The 13,846-nt window shown below is 44.8% G+C and overlaps 1 protein-coding gene across 2 annotated transcripts in view; it reads right to left on the bottom strand.

Moving 5' to 3' along the window:
- Positions 1 to 13,846, bottom strand: part of ARHGEF4 (Rho guanine nucleotide exchange factor 4) — a 176,653-nt gene that overhangs the window by 33,363 nt on the left and 129,444 nt on the right. Inside the window, exon 1 of one of the 2 annotated variants that reach the window (XM_068145263.1) lies at positions 5,150 to 5,811. The exons of the other annotated variant lie outside the window; for it this stretch is intronic. The gene's annotated coding sequence lies outside the window, so the exon portion shown is untranslated. Of the gene's footprint in view, positions 1 to 5,149; positions 5,812 to 13,846 lie in introns of those variants that run through there. 2 annotated transcript variants of the gene reach the window in all.

Below are 13,846 nucleotides of genomic sequence, written 5' to 3'. Positions count from 1 at the left end.
ACAGGCACTGGGTCTGTAAATAACATTTGTGTACTATCCATGTATAGTGCTCACTACAAACCAGCACACCTTGATAGAAGACAACAGACTAATTCCATTCTTGTGATGGCTTGAGCTCGAAAGGACCTTAAAGATCATCTAGTTCCAACACCTTGCCATAGGCAGGGACACCTCTTCCTAGACCAGTTTGCTAAAGCCTTATCCAGCCTGCTCTCTCCCCAAAGGCCTTCACACACTCTACTGAAAGGTTCAACAACATCCTCTTGGTACTTGAGAAGACATTTTTCTTTCAGCATTATCAGCATTGCTGAGCTGACTATCACTCTTGTCAACTACAAAGGCAGAAGGCTTATGTACATGCAAGAGGGCAGACAACACAGGTCCATGATACTGCTTTGAGTTTGATTTCCACCACTGCCCAACCCAGACACAAGAGCAAGTACATCATATGTGACAAGCAGTCACACCTAGAATAATCCCAGCCAAAGAACAGGTTCAAGTATTAAAATAAGACACAATTTTATTACAGAGTTTCCAACCCATTCCAACCTGGCATTAATATTAAGCCCTCCCTCTCTTGAAAATCTTCTTTTAACCTATGTAACAAGACTTCTTTTGTTATTTTGGGAGCTGGGTTTTTTAATGGGGTTTGGGTTTTTCTTTCTTTAAATCAAGACACTGGAAACGCTGATTAAAAGTAATTCCTGATGGTATCATCCTAAATGCTTACTGTATTTCTTATCTGGCCATCTCCTGCCTTGGATTCCAAGAATAAATCACAAAGACACATATCACCACAGAAAAGAGTTTAGCCTGGGAGAACAAATTAAGAAAAGATACAATCTAAAGGCTGGATTCTCCCTTTGGAAATTATGCCTTTGTCTCACTCCTATTCCTAGATGCTCTTTGCACTTAGAGGCCTCAGAGTAAAGCAGTAGCAGAGCAAAGCTTTTGCCTGTTAAACGTTCTGGTGAACTTGCCTTACACAGAGGTAACACAAAGTACCTGTGCAGGGCTTAGGGAAGCAGTACCTTGCCCCATCCCTGCAAGCTGCTCTGCCAGGCAGCTACAGTATCCCAGCAGTGCAGCACTTGGAAAAGCTGAGGGCACAGCTCTTACTCCGCACCACAGGGAGAAGAAGTCATCACAAGCAGGCATAAAAAGGGCTGATGTGATCTGATCTGCAGCAGGAGCAGGGAGCACAGTGGGCTCACCAGGCACCCCAACTTCTTTATAGAGCGGCAGTGACTTCAAGGCACCCCCTTTCCTGACCATTCTGCTCCCTCCCTGGGGCTATGGTCCAAATGCCATTAGATGACTACAGGGAAGGCAATCTGAGCCTTCCCACGGAGCAGACATCTCTTCTATCAAATAACTGCACTGAAAGCAAAGAAGGAAGAAGCCAACTATGGTGACAGAAATGCCAAAAGCTCCTCCCCCCTGTCCTTCTATCACCATCTATGGCTCCTGCACATGATTCAGGCATCCTTCACTAGCTTTATTTTTCCTGGGCTTTATCAGCCATCACAGCTTCTTCATCCTGGATTTGAGGTAGGTTTGAATAACTCACAATTAATATCAGACTGATTAACACTTAAATATCAACTGCAGCTTCCATTTGAATGTATACATCTGTAAGTGAAGTTGAAGGAGAAAAACCACTGAGTTCCCTATAAGAAGATTAGTCAGGTAACATACACCTAGACAAGCAGTGGAAAGTTAAAATGTATCTAACATCAAATATAAAGAAGAAAAGTATTCCCAGGCTTTTAGCAACCAACGTTAATGTCTGTGGCAGGTTCTAATCCATGTCTCTAATGAGTACTCCTTAATGTTGCAGTTTGTCTTACGAGAACTTTCAAATGCCAGAACAAGTTTTTTTCCCTCCCAACTATTCTGATACTGTGGCAGTTTTGGCTGGGTGCCTCCTGTTCCTGCCCCACAAGCTATACCTCCAGTGTCCCAAGGGTCCAGTAGGTGGACACAGGAAACAGCATATTTCATACCCATAATATCCTGTGCCCTATAAATCCAGCTGCAAAGTCTTTCACTTCCTTTTTCTTCTCTCTCTGCTCCTGTGGGAGATGCTCCCTATCAGGTCACAGCGGGGGAGTTATCTCGAGGCCTCTTAGGCCTGGCTAGGCCTAATGCCAGGAGGAGAACGGGGAGGGGCAGTCTGTCTCAGACCTGAGACTGGTGTAGCAGGGGGTGGGAGTGGGGGAAAGAGCCCTGGGGTATACCTTCAGGTGGGGAGATGGGAAGTGTTGGGTGTGCTATAGGGGACTCTGTATGCTTTGGGTTTCATTTGTCACTATGCTTGTAGTTTCTGTAAAACACTAGTGCTTTTCCATTTAACCTTTCCATCACTTCTGCAATCCATTTGTGTGAGTGTCATTCTTTTCCCCCTTTCAGGGGCAAGAGTGGATCTGCCTGGCCTCAAACCAGGACAGATACCAATAATCAGGTGAAATTTCCCTATGCAGGAATGGGAAGGGAAGAGGGAGGCAATTTCACCCAGAGTTACATTACCTTTTTCTATAACATACTTTTCTTCCAGGCTATTGCTCCCTGTCCTGGACTCCCCATATCCCTTGAGGAAAATAGTTCTTTGCTTTATCTCTCTAGCAGCAGGCAGGTCTTCTCCTGCTGGGGAAAGTCTTGGGTCCTTCATGTCAACAGCAGCAACACTTCCCAGAGTTATGGTGTAAGGCTGGTAAAAGCGCACCAGACAGAGAAGGAAAGGAGGAGTCTGCAGCACTGTGGGAGCACTAGCCTGCTCACAACAGAGCTGTGCCTGCCTTGGGACCCCATCACCACCAGGTTTGGCATCTAATCCCTTCCAAAACCCAGTAGAGTCCTTTAGCAAGCAGCAGGAATTGGATGTTCTCAGACTGAGCAAATAGCAGCTAGCAGAGGGGTATTACCTGATCACCACAAGACCTCCTCCAGCTACTTAATCAATTTTGCAGGATACTAAATGAAAAGAATTCCTGGAAAACTTCCCTGAAGCATCTTCCTAGGCAGAGCATAACAGGAAGCTCCAGTCTTCCATTCAGTGACAAAAGCTACCCAAGAAGCATTGCATTGACATGACATGGAGCTAAACAAGAGCACAAGTCACTTTGCGAATCTACTATCAGTCTTGGTTGACAGACATTTGTGCTCAGCTTACCAGCTGCCCCACATGGCTTCTATGCAACTGAGCCAAACACTTGGATTATGAATGGAATTGACCTACTGGATATTCTCCAGACCTACATGTGTACGTGGAGACCCTGTGAATAACCACGGTTCTCATTCACCATCAGATGTGTTTTGCACTATTCCACCATACAGAGCAGGCAGGACAGAAATAGCTGACCATTCATTGCAAGGGCTGCTGTGATTTGAGGTCTATGACTGCTCAAACATTGTGCATGATCAGACCTCGCACACACAGTGCCAAAAGCATTTTGTCACAGAGACCTATGACCCCAAAACCACACTGTAGTCTCTCATCTGTCATTTGAAGACTGAGGTATGCTTTTGTATCTCTCACTTATCCTTCCCAATAAACAATGGAAATAAAGTTCTGATTGCAGCCGTAGGTAAGACCATGGGTAAAGCTGTGAGAGAGAAAACAAGTTGTATGCTGAGGTTTGAGTTGGTTTGTTGTTGTTTTTTTAAATGGTAATTTCAGAAACCCCCACATAGTGGACGGTTCCAGTGGCTGTTTATCACAGTGTCTAGCTAACAGAGTTAGTGGCTCACATGAGATTTTTTAGTAATTCAAAGCTATTCATCTATGTAAGATATTCCAAGAAAAGCACAGAAAGCTAAGGCCTGCTGCTGTCCCACACCCAGCACAGCAGAAGACCATTCTCTCCCAGGCAAAAGGATGTTCTGTGCTCAGATACAGCAGAAAGAGGCTCAGCAAGTACAAATTTCATTTGTTCTGCGTGCTAAACTGACATTTTTGTACACCACTAACATATTACACGCAATCACATAAATAACTGGTACAGGGTGCATCACTCATGATGACAGAGACAACATCACCATCCAGCCTTTCTCAACATCAGATTATATTCAAGGAGCCATAAACATTCAGGACTGAAAGGATTGCAGTAACTTCAACTATCAGTGCCAGAAAATGCACTGCCTTTGTGAAAGCTGTACTTAAATTGCAGATTATTTTAACACAGAAAATGAAGGATCCTGCTGAATTTTAAGGGCTTGGATATTTTGCACAGTCTCCATCACAAATGCAAGCAGTGTCATTAGGACAAATAACTTCCTTTCCAGTCTGTCTTCCTCCAGGAATAGGTCTCCTTCAACACCATCGAGTAGAGGGTACCAATAGGCAAATCTGGAAGTGGCGTAGTGTACAGGGTGGCCGACAAAACATCAACAAGGTGAACAGGCCTGGAGCAAGCACTCTGCTTTGCTGCACTTTCCTCCTAAAGGGGTCTACAGGAGTGCTCCTTAAGTCACTTCCCCACTCTGTGTGGCTACTACTGATCAGTACAAGACGTGTGGCCTGTGAGCAGTGTCCTGTGCTGTGGTTCTGCCAGCCATTTTAATACATGTAGCAGATAAGCACTGAGATATAATAAAGAAAATGGGATAAAAGCCAACAAAACACTTCTTCCACACTGCTGTAGCTTTTATTCAGCCTGAATTCCTGGTGCACTCTATTATCAATCACTTTGGCTAATTGGGCATTATGCCACCGCAGAGTGCAGTGTCCACCATGGCAGAGCAATGGAGGCATTATGGTGTTCAGGTTTTACAGCAGGTGTTTACATGCAGCAGGTCCTTGTGTAAAGGCTTGTTATAGGATGACTGTCCCTCTGCAAACAAAGCAGCAGCACTTTGGGCTTCTCCAGGGCTGAGAAGTGCTATGTGTAGACATGGTATCATCGTCGTTAGGCATTGAGGCTGATTAGTGCCACGGAGAGCAGTTATGATAAAGCAGGTTAGCTTGTTACCTCTTTCCCTTTCTCTGTTTAACCGTGATCCAAACTGCAAGGCACAGGTGATGGCAGGAGGAGAGTGACGGGAGCAGGGTGAGGAAGGACGATTAGAAAACAAAGGAGGGATAGTCTGAGACACACGGTTACTGTTAACAGCAGACAAGCAGACCAGAGGCAAACAACGACAAGCTGACCTGCTGATTTGTTGCCCAGTCCTGGAAACCCCCATGCACCACACCACTACCGGCAGTCCTCCTTCAGTGAAATGCCAAAAGAAACATCAGCACCACGTTGACAATGATGAGGAAGAGCAGGATGACAAAGACCACTACCCGCTGAGTCTCCGGGTTCATGTTGCAGCGGAGGAAAGTGTGAAGTGCACTCCATTTGTGCCTGCTTCGGTCAGGGACCTTTGCCATGGCTTCAGCCCCCAGGAGAAGGGGGAGGAAAAAAAAAAAAAAGAAAAAAAGGGGGAAAAAAAAAAAAAAAAAAGAGAAAAAACCCCAAACAAACCACACCACCAAACACAAAAGCAAAACCCCCACGGGCTTCTGAAGTGCCCCCTGTACAGCCCACAGCAGGGGCACAGATGGGGGCAGAAGGCTGCAAACCGAGCTATTTTGCAGCTCTCAAAAGCAGAAGTCTCAGCAGTTCGACACAACCATTGCTGGACCCGCGCTGCACGTGTGCCAAAACACCCCCTCCTCACCCCCTTAGCTCAGGGGGATGCTGATCAGCACATCCGTGAGTTTATGCATCTTCTCTGCCGAAGGAAGCGGCGCCATGGCGTTAGCAGAAGGAAGACACTGAATTCCTTCTCGCAACCAGCCGGAGCCTGCGGAGCCCTGCAATCCGGGCTGTGATATTGGCTTTCCAGAGAGCAGCTCAGCTATTTGCTGGGCGCCGTCGCCAGGATACATCCAGGCCTTAGCAACGCGGCCAGCCAGCCTAGTGCTGCGCAGGGCTGGCTTTTAAGGAGGGTCAGGAGTGGATTAGGCGGCTGCTTTTTAAAATCCTTCCACCCCCACTAAGAACTTGCCAGCAAGAGAGACAAGTCTTGCCAGGAGGCAAATCCTGCAGCTCCGGGCGGGGCTGGCCGTGCCACAGCCTGAGGGCACAGTGAAGGCACCCAGGGCTTCCTGCACACCTGAACGTGCAACAAGCTGCTGAGCGTTTGCCAGCAGCACGGTCTGCGAGGAGCCCTCTGACCAGGGGTCCAGGAGAGGCAGCTGTTGGATTCTGCAGTCCACTTCCTTGCAGGATCCTGGAGCCAGAATGTTTGAAAGACTTGGCTACCTCTGCCAACAGCTCTGTGGGACCGTGGCACTTAACCCCCAAATCTCTGCAACCAGAAAACCTCCAACCAGCTCTGCAGAGCCCTAAGCATGCTTTTATGAACTTAATATTTTGCTGTGAAGTTCACCACACACTCATAGACAGTCCAGCCTAAGCATAGCTCCCACCAATGCCTGATCAGGATGAAAAGGCACTTCCCCCCTCTTCAGGAAGGTCTGGGATGGCTCTTGGTGAGTATGTATCGCAGACAAGCTTTCACTACAGTTGCAGCCCTTTTCTAGCCATAAAGTAGGGCCCATCTTTTACCCAAAAGCCAGTAACTACAACAGTCACCAGGAAAGGAAGAGGGGAACCCAGTATTCAAGTCCTTCATTGAGAGGAGGTAATTCCACATCTTCCAGTTCTCATGTACTCAACCCACACACAGCCTCTGGTGAAAGTGAGAAATATGAATCCAATAATCCAGTCTCTGGAGCTGGGGCTAGATGATACAGTAGCTACTGCCTGAAGCCGGGGACAAAAAGAAGATGACTCTGCACTTTAAGCAATAGCTTTAAACACACACACACACACAAAATCCAAAACCCCAATGAGTGCATATATGTGCACACACATGTTCCTAGGAGTTAGAAGTCATTGCTCCCTCCTTAAACATACTAATTGCTTGACTAATCGATACCCTAATGGTAGCACCCTTCTCTGGGAAGGGCAATGAGGGAGCAGCCACCTGATACGGGTATGAACAGAACACTCTCAGCTGCTCTTCCAGCAGAGAGAATGCATATAAGAAACCCTTTCTTTTTTTCAGATGTTAGCACATCAATGTCCATAATGTTTCTTCTTGAAGATCTGTATAGCTCCTGTATGTATTCTGCAACACAGCAGGCAAAAAACTTGAAAATGAAGAGGTTTAAGAGTTAGGGCCTGGCTGGGTACTTTTCTTTCTCTCTCTCTTTTTTCTTTTTTTTTTTTTAGCTAGAAAGTGCTAAGCAGTCAAGTAACTTCTGCCTTCCACCACCTCCTTAAACTTCTTAATGTTTAAGATATGTCTTTATTAGACATTATAAAATCAAGTCTAGAATTATTTCAGTGTGCTAGGTGAACTTAAAATGAAGCTGCGTATCTCTCTGTCTCTACCCTAAATATAGAACAAGGGTAACTATGCATAGGATGAGGGTTTGTGTTCTCAGTGCAGCTTCAAGATCTCATAAGCTGCACTTCACATTTGGAACAAACCACTGGGATCCACAGGCTGCCCAAGCTCCGAGGTGGTTTTGGGTTTTCAGCCTGCATTCACTCAATGGCTTAAAAAAACCCCAGTTCTCCCTGCCTTACAGCACAATACTTAGATCCCTAAGCCTGCAGACTTCAATGTAATGCAAGTTCTTCAAGTCCTCAGTGGACTCTCATCAATGCACTGTTCAACTCCTGGGCATTCTGCGAGTCCTGTCTGGTTTTGAAGGCTTTTCATGAAGTGATAGAGCATAAGCCACCACACAGTGCTTGAGAGGGATGCAGATCTTCAGGAGAAGCTAATTGTGGTGAATGGGTAGCACAATCACACACACACTTCTTTGAAACCTGCACTGCAACTACCTCCTTCCCTGGTCACTTAGTTACACTGAAAAGAAATAGATGACTCCTGTGACCATGACGACACACTGGTGAGCCAGGCTGGCAGACATATTCTATTGGTGCCACAGAACACTAGACAATTTGTAAAAGCCATGATAATGTAATTCTACAGTAATCTCCTGAAGCCTTTGCCACTCCTGAACATGATCTAGCATTTGAAGGTGAACACACAGAAAGTTTGACTTAATATCTATAAAGACATTTTGAAAGGGAAAGTCCTTCAGTTCCTGGGCACTGCTCTGAGACCACCTGGAAGGAGAAGTTGGGGGGAAATGAAAGATGACAGTGCAGAGGGGGAAGATGAAAAATTGCAATGGAGGACAGGTTTTCACCTAATTTTGTTGCAGCTGTCTCTAAGAAGCATCTAAGCTACAGCTATGTTCCTTTGCTTTTCTAATGTACAAACTTCAAGTGCCCTCCTGCACTACATTGCCTGAGCACATATAACCTTGTGTACATCTTGGAACATTACACAACTAATGTTAAGCTGCAGTAACCCATTTCACCCCAGACCAAGCTTGAGCAGAAATTGCTCTCAACAAGGGCATAAATTGCAGAGTGACTCTAGCTGTGACCTGGCTCTTGTCTTCACCCCCACACTACATGCCCTCAAACAGTGCTTTTCAGAAGCTGTGTATGGGGGAGTTACTTCCATGGTAACTCCAAGTGGGAGAGGGCTCTCCAGCTCTTGCCACAAGCTGCTGAACACCATGAGTCTTTTTTCTGTGACAGACATAAAGCGTCAGTCTTACTTCTTACCAATCAAACATGCTTCTGTGGTAGGTGGTGTCTGCAAGAGATTAAATAGCTGAAGGTTTTACCTTGTGGCTTGCAGTAGAGTGGGATTTAGTTTATATAACTATGTATTTAGTTTGTATAACTATGACTCCTCAGTGAACATATTTCAAGTAAGCATTGCACAATCTTCATTGGAATTTAATTTGCAATTGTAATAATTTACTTCCAGTTCTTCACTAAAAGCCACCTTCATCCAGGACTGCACCAAGTGAATAACACTGCCACTCAGACAGTGCAAGTGGTGAGTGCAGACCTGCCTTGAGGGTATGGTTACACAAAAAGCCATGCTGCAATCACAGAATTTGGTCAGGGACCAAGGCTTCAGACAGTAAATCACTCAAGAAGCCCCACTCTAATATTGAATAAAGTGGAGAGTGAATGACACACTTTTACTTTTCATCAAATTGATACTAATTATTGTACAGCCCTTACTAATGACCTTGCTTGTATGTGCAGCAAATGAAATTGTGAGAGGGGATGGCAGTGCCACCTGCAAATCAATCCTTGAAAACCAAGTTTCCTTAGCTCCCAAATATCCCACTATCACACTTTGCTCAGTATCCAAAATAAGCTACTATCAACCTCGTTACAGAATGAATTAACTCTCAGCAACAGCTGCAGCTAACACCTCCAGAAAGGATGTCATTCACTATCGAGCCATAGCCAGAAAACATCAGACAAGTACACCTTCTTAAGCCGCATGTTATCATGTATTGCTGAAATGAAAAACAGTCTGTCAGAGGCCCACCATTTGCTCTGAATTGTACAGTGTGTAACACTGTTACTAGAGCACAGTTACTCCCACTGCATGTTTCTCCAGCTAGTACTGCATGATTTAATCCCACGCAGCTTTTACAGCCAGTACTTCCCTGGACAGTTTACTCACATAATGCTGCCAAAACATTACAAGTTGTTCACTTGCTTCAAGTTCTAAGATACAACATATTTCTCAATGGAAAGAAAATTGGCCTGACAGTTTCTTTGTGTAGGGCATGGATGAAGGCATGGCCACACTGGTACACTGCAAGAAAAGGAGCCATTGAGATGGGCCACTTCTGACAACAATTTAAAAAGGAAAGACAAAAAAAAGAAGTCAGAACCTGCTTCACTTATGTCTTGTGCTTTCAGACTCTAACAAAGCTAAAAAATCTTCCAGTTTCTCCTAAAGCAAGTTTTATTTTCAAGGACAGCAATGTAACTTTTAACACATTTGACGCATCTGGGAATTATTCCCAAGACCTAAAGGAACTGTGTTCCTGCTGTGAGCCATGCACCAGCACAACACATCCCACACTCTTCTGCTAGCTGAGGCAAGGGAGCTTCCAGCATCACACACAGAAGATGACACATTTCCAGGGTGGGTTGGGCTAGTGCTGGGCTTGCATTTGGGTTTGACTGAAGGTGGAAAATTCTCTCTCAATACTGACAGATGACAGGCAAGGGATGCAGACAGGAATGGCCTGGAAATCAAACCAAAGTGTGTTATGATTGAGTTGGTGAAGCAAGAGCCACAAGAGAGAAGCCACAGCAGGCTGTCACAGCCCATGCAAAAGCCTTAGAAAACAGGTCTTTTCAATATGAGATTGGACACAGGCAGAACAAAGGATGCTGTATTAATCACGAGAGGACACAGTCTCAAGCTGCCCCAGGGGAAGTTTAGGCTCGAGGTGAGGAGAAAGTTCTTCACAGAAAGAGAAATTGGCCAGTGAGATGTGCTGCCCAGGATGGTGGTAGAGTCACCATCCCTGGAGATGTTCAAAAAAGGATTGGATGTGGCACTTTGAGCCATGGTTTAATTGTCAGGTGGTGTTAGATATTAGGTAATAGGTTGGACTTGATGATCTCTGAGGTATTTTTCCAACCTGGTTGATTTTGTGATTCTGTAATAACATCCCGAAATAAAGACAGGCTGACTAGGATATACAGTAAAATGGACGGGAAAAGAAATGCTCCATCTTAGAGACAAGGCAAGATTAACAACTTGAATGCAATAGCTAGAAATGGGTCAGAATAGAAGATGACACTCTTACTACATAGCTGAGGAACAGACAGGTGACATAGAGGTGGTGTTCAGAAGGGTCCTAGAATTTTAATGCCTTTTTCTTCCTACCCCGTTTTTGAGCTGAAAAATCTGACAGCCATGGATAACAGAGAGACAAGGAATGGTCTTCACTGGAACACTACATGGGCTGGAACAGAGAAATGAGGGAGAAAGAGAGTCAAGCTTAATTTTTAGTTGTTTCTAGGCCATAAGATTCCTTTCTTTCTGACTGTTCAGGAGTTCTCAAGAAAGCCATGCCATTTAGGGCTGGAATATTCTGTTGAGCACACACATTATAAAAGAGGAGTACAGGGTTCCTTTTTTTTTTTTTAAAAAAAAAGACATTTACTGTCAGAATGGTGTTGTGACACTTCTCTGACTGTTCAGCTTCCTCACCTCTTAAGAGAATATACCAGCCTTGTGGATGTAGAAAACAGCACAACTGTTTGCAAGAAACAGCTCTGTGAAGCTCTTTAAAGTTGGGATGTATTAGTGTTAATTTGAGAATTCTCCCTCATTGTCTTCTGATGCAATTTAAAGGAGTCAGAGAAGGGCTGGGCAGACCAAGCAACTCCCTGGAATGTGAGAACCAGAAAAGCTATCAGAGGATACAAGACATACATAAACTGTGAATAAGAAACAAGCTAAACTTTTTAATGTCCTATATGATAGAAAAGGATGGAAAAACAATAACCCCATCAACACCTTTCTAGGTCACTTCCAAGGTAACCCTTTTCCAATACAGCTGTTTTAGCCAGCAGGCTAGAAAGAGTGTAGCAGAACAACACACTGAAAAATGAATCTTGATGGGCTGTTCTCCAAGAGCCTGCCTCATCAACTGACAAATTGGCAACCATGTAAGATATGGCTCAGAAGGAAACTTGGTAAGTGGCTGTCAAGAGCATCAGCAAGACAAAGATAGGAAACTGATAATCCCAACAGTAAATGATCAATGTGTCACTCTGCTTTACTAGCAAAGCATCCATTAAAGACAGAGGAATGTGAAAAAACAGAATATACAGTCCGTATTGGACAGCTCAAGCAGTCTCCCTGGTTTGCACAAAACCTGTTGACATGAAAACTTGCCAGTAACAAGAGAGTGGAATAAGCAGAAGCACGATCCTCTTTGAAGAGTATAGGTAGAACCATCTGGAAGTAGGATTGAAAAAAAAAACAACCCATCAACCTTTCTAGGTCACTGTTCCCTACAACTACACCTGCCCCTCAACTTAAAGCTTGAAGAGAGAAACTGAACTTGATGTTCAGCTGCTGGAAAGCATCACATCTCCAACTGCTGTTCTCCAGTGCCCTGATCATGCTCCACAACTCCGTGCAAATCTGCCTGGCAAGCATGCGCCACATAGAGGTATTCCAGTCGGTCTCATACTGGTAGGGACAAAGCCCTTTCTGTCCAGCTGCCTACAGAGCACACATGTGCTCCAGTGTGGGAGGATGGGGTTAATGCAATTAACATTTCCTCCTTTTGCTGCAAGGAGCAGCGCACCTGCATAGGAACAGTGCTTCTCTCAGGGCATGCCAAGGGCATCCAGCAAGGGCTAGTCCTCAGCCCCTCAGAGGGAGGGGGAATCTTTTCACAACCCTCAAGAAAAGCAAGGTTGACACTTCAGCACCTTGGTTGTTCTCAGTGATCTTCCTTCCCTCTACTGCTCCCAGAGTTTTTCTGCTTTTGTCAGGTTGGTATAAAACTGCAAGGAATACCATCACTGCATTAAAGCATGACTGAACTTGCTGCTAACTCTGCCCACAGTTTACTGAGTGTGGGACAGGGGGGTCTTGGTCACAGGACCAGGCTGAGGATGGCTTTTGAGTATCAGCCATGCTCTCTAAATGCCCAGAAGAGTCAAGAGCGATTTTATTTTTCCACTACATGGTTCAAATATCTTCTGAGTATTAAGGGAGGAAAAAAACCCAAACCAACCAAAACAAACAAACAAACCAACCAAAAGAAAAAACCCCACACCAAGATCTTTTGCACAAGAAGCTGCTTTAAATCAGGATTTGTAGAGAGGAGAATGAATTCAAGAAACATTCTGATATCAAAGCTATGTTGAGAGGAACCTGAGGCATAAGTACAGTATAAACCCAGATATATTCAACTCCTCTGTCTTTACACAAACACTTGCACCTGGAATAACCTCTACACTAACCTTTACCCACCACTGCTTGTCTGTCACATTCCTTCTTTATCCCCTTCTCTCAGTAAACCTTTGTACTCCAATATCCCCTTTGTTATTGTGCTGTTATCCTTCACGTGTTTCCTGAACTAGCAAACCAGTGCATGGACATCCCAAAAACTATTATTAAAGACACTATCAGAGTGAATTGTAGCAGTAAAATTCTGCAGGCTTTTCTTTGCACACGATCAGACTACCATTTCAAGGAGGAATAAATGCAATTTAATTTATGCTATGCTTCTGAAGTTAAATCCTTGAAGGGGAAAATACTGCAGTACTTCTAAGACTCCTCCTTCCATAGGTCAGAGTTGAAACACCAAACCAAGGATTCCTGAAAAGCCAAACAACCAAAGATAGCTAGTGAGCTACACCAGGCACAGGGGCAAGTTCTTTCTCTGTATTGGACCAAGGGCAGCTTTGAAAGGGAGGCTCCTACTTTACATATGAATGGTGAAATCACTCATCTTCACTTTCTCACAGGTTATCCTTGACTGTTCTTTTACAGGACCTGATCAAGTGTGTGCACTCCTGAAGTGGGCAGCACTGGTTGAGGTATGGCAGATTAGAAAGCCTGTGATTACGTGCATGTAAGAGCCCTTAGCAGACAGGGAGCATTAGGACCTCAGAGGGTTAGCGCCTGCCAGCTTCACTGACTCAAGTGCTTCAGAGCAACGATTTGAAGATCTCAGTGACGCCATGGTAGGTGACCCTCATGTGCTGGAGAAGACAGGCAGGAAGCCAAGACCTTCTGCAAATGTATCCCTTAGCCTTACTAGATACAATGCTACTGGCAGAAATTAAGAGAGCTCTTTTGGAGAGAGGAAAGTATTGGAAGTTGGTGATAGCCTTCACCATAAAGAGACAGCAAACCCTTGTGATTACTATCAGTAGATACACACCGTGGTGGTTTTTAGGTGGTGGGGAGC

The sequence above is a fragment of the Melanerpes formicivorus genome, unplaced genomic scaffold (genome assembly GCF_026170545.1).
Source record: "Melanerpes formicivorus ecotype bairdi unplaced genomic scaffold, bMelFor1.0.p_v2 SCAF_12, whole genome shotgun sequence".
NCBI lineage: Eukaryota > Metazoa > Chordata > Aves > Piciformes > Picidae > Melanerpes > Melanerpes formicivorus.
The sequence above is the reverse complement of the archived record's forward strand: the minus strand, read 5'-3'. Positions and strand labels throughout refer to the sequence as shown.